The 6,889-nt window shown below is 36.9% G+C and overlaps 1 non-coding gene across 1 annotated transcript; it reads left to right on the forward strand.

The window, feature by feature from the left end:
• Positions 1 to 1,694: 1,694 nt before the first annotated feature.
• On the forward strand, positions 1,695 to 1,801 carry LOC114388850. Its single transcript, XR_003661639.1, has one exon. It is a non-coding gene; the product is annotated as a small nucleolar RNA R71 (small nucleolar RNA).
• The last annotated feature ends 5,088 nt before the right edge of the window (positions 1,802 to 6,889 follow it).

The following is a 6,889-nucleotide window of genomic DNA, read 5'->3' on the forward strand; positions in this document are numbered from 1 at the left end:
ATTAAGTGAGGTTCCGTAACATTCCGTAAGTCAAAAGGGGGATGATTATGTAATCCGCAAGGTTCCGTAACATTACGGAAAGAAAACAAGTATCGTTACGAGATTCGTAAGTTTCCGTAACTTTACGAAAAAAGAATCACCAAAAAAGATAAGGGGGTGAACTTATCAAGATAGGGGTGTAAATAGCAATTCAAATCTAGGCCCTTCTAGAACATTTTGGAATTTGGGTTGCTTAAGGAGGAAGCAAATGGGCGGCAAGCTCCTCCACGTTTTTGAAAAATGGTTTTCGGGGCTTCCGCGGCTTCCGTAATACTTCCGTAAAATTTCCGAAAACCTTAGGTAAGCATATTCCACTTAACATTGGTGAAAGGGAAGAGAAAAAAGATGAAAATCAAATTCGAAAACAGTTCCGTAAGGCTTCCGTAACTTTTCCGTAAAATACGAAAAGGGGGGTGAACTTAGTAATTCGGGTGCGCTTAGAAATCTTCTTCATTAAGTCTTTGGGCGGCAAGCACCTCCCTTTTTTCTATAAATAGGGGAGGGGGGAGCTGTTTCAAAATGTTTAGCCCCTTTGGCACTTCTCTCTCTTTCGAATTTGCTTGGAAAAATCGTTTCTGTGAAGAAAATCTAAGCCGAGGCGCTTCCGAAACGTTTCCGTAACGTTTTCCGTGAAGAATTTCGCAAAGGTTTCAACCGTTCTTCGACGTTCTTCATTCGTTCTTCATCGTTCTTCGATCTTCAACGGGTAAGTACCTCGAACCAAGCTTTTCGATTCATTCTATGTACCCGTAGTGGTCCACATTGTGTTTCGTGCATTTTTATTCTCGTTTTGTTTACTTTTTATACCCCCTGTTGACGTGCTTAAGCCATTTTACTTAAGTCATTTCTCGCTTAACTTAAAAATAAAATAAATTTCCATCGAACGTTTGAATTGTATTATCCATTAACTTCGGTTAAAATAAATTCCGACCATTCGGTCGTGCCGTAACCACGTTGGAAATCAAAAAGAGGTAAAAAATAATATAATAATCAAAAAGACATCTTTTAGTAAAATAAAGCGGAAAATCAATCGGACGTTTTCTCTTTGGGATTTCTCATTCTTAATCGAATTGATTAATAACTAAAGTGAAACTAAAGGCTAAAATCAATTCGCCTAGTCAAGCTCGTCCATAAAAATAGGCTTTTGAAGTTTGTCATTTCATTTTCTCACTAAGTAAAATGGATCATTTTTAAGGTCCAACGCCTTAAAATGATCACCTCTTAAAGTAAAAAAGAATCACTTGATAAAAAAGAACTACGTAGGTCTGATTTTCTCATCCCAAATTGAGGAATACGTAGGAGCAAAGGGAAACACCCTTGTCGACCACAAAAAGAGAAAATATAAAAAGGGTATGAAGGATATAGAGACATAAAAAGGGAACATAAAAAATCAAAGTCATATTTGCACATTCGATTAAAGGCTGCCGTCCCTTGGGGCGGACGTGTGGGGTGCTAATACCTTCCCCGTGCGTAAATACAACTCCCGAACCTTTCACTTAAAAGTTCGTAGATCGCGTCTTTTCCGGTTTTTCCGACGTTTTCCTCAAATAAACGTTGGTGGCGACTCCGCGCGTATTCCTTTCGTGGAACACGCATCCCGCGAGTCACGCGTCGCCCTCCCGCCGAAGGGTAGGTTGCGACAAAGCTGTTCTGAAATCTGATGGTGGGGGCAACTGGCACATAGTTTCTTAAATCTCTCCCAGTACTCATACAGGCTCTCTCCACTGAGTTGTCTAATACCTGAGATATCCTTCCTGATGGCTATGGTCCTGCAAGCAGGGAAAAAATTTTCTAAGAATACTCTCTTAAGGTCATCCCAGCTCGTGATGGACCTTGGAGCAAGGTAATACAGCCAGTCCTTTGCCACTCCCTCTAATGAATGAGGAAAAGCCTTCAGAAATATGTGATCCTCTTGGACATCTGGGGGTTTCATGGTGGAGCAGACAATGTGAAATTCTTTCAAATGTTTGTGCGGGTCTTCACCTGCAAGGCCATGAAACTTTGGAAGCAAATGAATCAGTCCAGTTTTAAGAACATATGGGACATCCTCATCAGGGTATTGGATGCACAAGCTTTCATAGGTGAAATCAGGTGCAGCCATTTCCCTTTGAGTCCTCTCACGAGGTGGAGGTTGTGCCATGTTCTCAGAATGTGCAAAATCAGAATGCTCAGAATCAGAATGCTCAAAATTATAATGCTCAAGATCAGGATGTTCAAAATCACCAATAACAGAATGCACAGATTCACCAGTTATGGAATGCTCAGAATGATCAAAAGGTATAAAATGATGCCTAACGAATCTATGAAATTTCCTATCTATCTCAGGATCAAAGGGTTGTAAGTCAGATGGATTGCCTCTAGTCATACACTACATTCAGCATGCACACAACTAGTTGCCTTGTCATGTAAATAAAGGTGTAGGTTTGAACTACAGCTACCCTCAAATGATATCCAAATGACTTGAAATTTTGTGAGCAACCTTATAAAATGATGAGAAGATAGCACAAAAAATTTCAGACAAAAACTCAAAGTCTAACTATGAAAGCTAAAATTGGTAGGTTAAGAAAAATAAGTGAATAAAACTTGAAAAATAAAAAACTTTTGACAGAATCGCTTTTTTTGGACGATGGAGACCTCATGGCCGGCTGCTATGGCGTAGGAAATTTTTTTCTACCCCAAATGCATATATAATAATTGCGATTCTGATAACCAGAACAAAAGTTATGGCCGTTTGAAGTTTTGACAAACACAAAATTTGCTAGTTTTTTGGAACTTTCAAGTCTGACCAAACTAAAGGCTCTAGCTATTTTTCCCACAAAATATGGATTAAAAGAAGTTACCACAAAAAAATTCAGCCAAAAATAACAACCCTAGCTACTAAAACAAAAAATCCCAAATAATTCAGCATGGGTGGTCGCTAAAATCCGTCTCTAATTGATTTCTACTACTACTCTGTTTTTCCGCAAGCTGATTTCTACTACTACTCTGTTTTCAAGCACAATCTTCACAGCAAAACACCCAAGACTGAAACAGGGGAAACGCTTAATGGGAAAACTGAAACAGAACACACATTAAACAAAATACCAGGACACTAAACAATACTAACACACATACTAACACAATACTAACAATTAAACATAAAACACGAAAGGATTAAACACACAACACTAGCTAGCTATTATGAACCTTTGGACACTGCTCCCCGGCAACGGCGCCAAATTTGATCGAGGCTGTACCCGAATCAAATAAACATGAAAATGCAGTAACTAGGAAGTGATCCTAGGTCGTTTCCCAACGAGCAGTGACAAGCCAAATGTTCATAATATACTTGCAGTAACAGTAACGATGGGGGGGGGGGGGTTTGGTTGTTTGGTAATTAAAGAGCAGAACAAATAAAATGGAATACGAAACTACTAATATTAAAAACGGGTTGTTTCCTCTGATTCAGAAGTCACTCTCTTATCCTGGGTTATGGAGAATTCGTCCCTAACAGTCAACCACTTAATCCAACCCTATTTCAATTTACTAAGCGAAAATCAACTTAGGGTTTTCAATACGTGATTAGGCACCACATACACCAGTTAGCCCTTCGTCCATTAAGCATGAACGCAAGTTAGGCTCAGAGGCAATTAATCGAACACGAAGCGTGCACTGATTAATATTCACGAAATTGGGATAACTGGTGAAGGGAAAACTGCCAGGAAACCACATTACAAACGAAACCTCAAAGAGAGTTGGGCTTCGTCCTCAAAAGGAAACAACACCAGAAAATCTAGCCTTCCATGGATTCAAACAGAAAATGCAATTGAAACATGAAGTAGAAACGTAAATGAACAAGAACATAAATGAACAGAAACGTAAATGAATAGAAATGTAAATGAAAGTAGAAGAAGAAACAAGAATGAACTCGTAATTAGAAGCAGAAAACGGAAATTGGCATTAAGAACGAAAACTGTAACAAGGGAACAGAAAAACGTGAAAACCTAAAACCAAAGCTCTGAATAATGAAAATAGCATTGCAGAATAGAATGCCCTGCACGAATCCCAAGGCAGCTATTTAAAAAGAGTCACTCAAAGTCACTGGGCCCTATTACAATACTCTGGCCCAAAACGAAATAAACACTGAACAACATAAAATAAGATTGCGAAATTTCCTAATTAGAAATTAACTAAGGTAAGCGCTGCTTTATTTGCCCTCTTCAAGTCCACAACCAAAATCCGGATTAAGCCCAATGTTTCATTAATTCATGAAATTAGATTAAAAACATCAAATTAGCTAAATGAGCCCAAATAATAAAACTGCCTAATTAATTGACAATTAAGACCAATCAATAAGTAAAATGGTGCAAAAAGGGTTTAGAAAATAGAAGAAAATGATGGCACATCACTTACCTTAGTTAATTTCTCTAATTAGGAGATTGCAATTTTATTTTATGTGGTTCAGTGTTTATTTCGTTTTGGGCCAGAATATTGTAATAGGGCCCAGTGACTTTGAGTGACTCTTTTTAAATAGTAGCCTTGGGATTCGTGCAAGGCTATTCTGGGAGACTATTATTCAGAGCATAGGGTTTATGGTTTTGACGTTTTTATGTTCTAATGCTACTGTTCACGTAATGTAATTTTCCATTTTCTGCTTCTAATTACAATTTCGTTCTTGTTTCTTCTTCTGCCTTCATTTACGTTTCTGCTTTTAGTTTCATTTACGTTTTCTGTTTGAATCTATGGAAGGCTAAATATTCTGGTGTTGTTTACTTTTGAGGATGAAGCTCAACTCTCTTTGAGGTTTCATTTATAATGTGGCTTCCTGGCAGTTTTCCCTTCACCAGTTAACCCAAATTCGTTAACATTAATCTGTGCACGCTTCGTGTTCGATTAATTGCCTCTGAGCTAACTTGTGTTCATGCTTAATGGACGAAGGGCTAACTGGTGTATGTGTTGCCTAATCACGTATTGACAACCCTAAGTTGATTTTCGCTTAGTAAATTGAAATAGGGTTGGATTAAGTGGTTAACTGTTAGGGACGAATTCTCCATAATCCCAGGACAAGAGAATGGCTTCTGAATCAGAGGAAATAACCCGTTTTTAATATTATTAGTTTCGTATTCCAGTTTACTTGTTCTGTTCTTTAAATCACAAAACAAACAACCCCCCCCCACTTGTTACTGTTACTGCAAGTATATGATGAACATTTGGGTTATCATTGCTCGTTGGGAAACAACCTAGGATCACTTCCTAGTTACTGAATTTTCATGTTTATTTGATTCGGGTACGGCCTCGATCAATAGCCCTTAAAGCCTCGTCATCAATGCAAGAAGAAAACCAAGAAGAAGATTCAGATGATGAAGAAGATTTTTCTTTCTTTGTTAAGAAATTTTATAAATTCATCAAGAAAAGAAGAATTGATAGGCGTCAGAACTTGAATAATGGAAGAAAATCACAAGATGATTCTCAAGTCCTTAGGTGTTACAAATGTAATCAAATTGGTCACATCAAGGCCAATTGTCCTTCAAATGAAGAGTGGCCTAAGAAAAGCGAAAATAAAAGATTTGATGAAAGAAGATCTAAGAAAGTCTACATTGCATGGGATGACAATGATTCATCCGATGGTTCAGAAAAGGAGATTAATCTTCTAACCAAATATTATTAAAGTGATGAGAACATCTCTCAAGAATGAAAAACAAGGAGAAAAAGTATGATCCTCATCTTTGAAGATCTAGACACTTTAATCTTGAAAAAGGTAATATCAAAACCATTCTCTTATTAAAATTTCTCTTAAGTTGAAATTTTTATTCAAACAATTTGATTATGATGACTAACAATTCTTTATTTTTTTGTTTTTTATTGTTTGAAATCATGAGTATGTGTTCTTGATTGATTTCATCTTATTTGCATGAAATATTCATTCATATATTTAAATAAAATCAATATTCTTCATACTTGTGTTTTGATTTTTTTTTGATAAAATTGATTATCTACATGTTTTAATGTTTTTGCATGATATGATATGTGAATTACATGATTGAGAATTATTCATAAAGTATTTTTAGTATATTTTTCTTTAAAAAGTATTTTTGATAATCACTCAAAATTTCTTTTCTCCTAGAAAGTTCTTTGGTTTTTGTTTTCTGGCTAAAATAACCTCTGGTAATCGATTACAAGCAGTTATTTCTGGCAATGTTGCTCTATGGTAATCGATTACCATATTTGTGTAATCGATTACAACATGTCCCTACAACTATATATTCGGATTTCAAATTCTGAAACCTGCAACTCTTCTCTCTCTCGAAAACCCTCGCCCCCAAATTTTCTTTCAGTCATATCTCACTCAATTTTTGTCCAAATAACTCCCCACAAAGCCCAAACCTCTTCTTTTTCCACTCTCTTTCATTTGAACTGATTGAAATCTCAAAAAATCTCTTCAAATGGCAGAACCATCGAAGAAGCGAAAGGGTACTTCGAGTCAAAGTCAACGGCATTCCGGGTCACCGGAAACACCAATTCCTTCTGCCATTCCCTCTGGATCATGGTTTTCATTAGAGGAACAACGTATACGGTACACAAACCTCTTTTCCTCTCATTCCATTATAGACCCAAAATTCATAGATATGGATTTCTTCTCAAATGAGAGTTTTGAATGCCTTCAAGCATTTGAAAACTCCAATCTTATTCCATTCATGTCTCTAAAGGCCTTTTATTTTAATTTAGAAATCCATGAAGGCACCCCAATGTCTGAAGTTTATGGGATTAAGATGGTCATTGACCAGTCCCTATTCTATGATTTAACCCACTTTCCTAGCGAAGGTGTACCATTTGAAGGTGCACTAATTGACGATTGGAAGTTTGATTTCTC

Source organism: Glycine soja, chromosome 15 (genome assembly GCF_004193775.1).
Source record: "Glycine soja cultivar W05 chromosome 15, ASM419377v2, whole genome shotgun sequence".
Classification (NCBI taxonomy): domain Eukaryota; kingdom Viridiplantae; phylum Streptophyta; class Magnoliopsida; order Fabales; family Fabaceae; genus Glycine; species Glycine soja.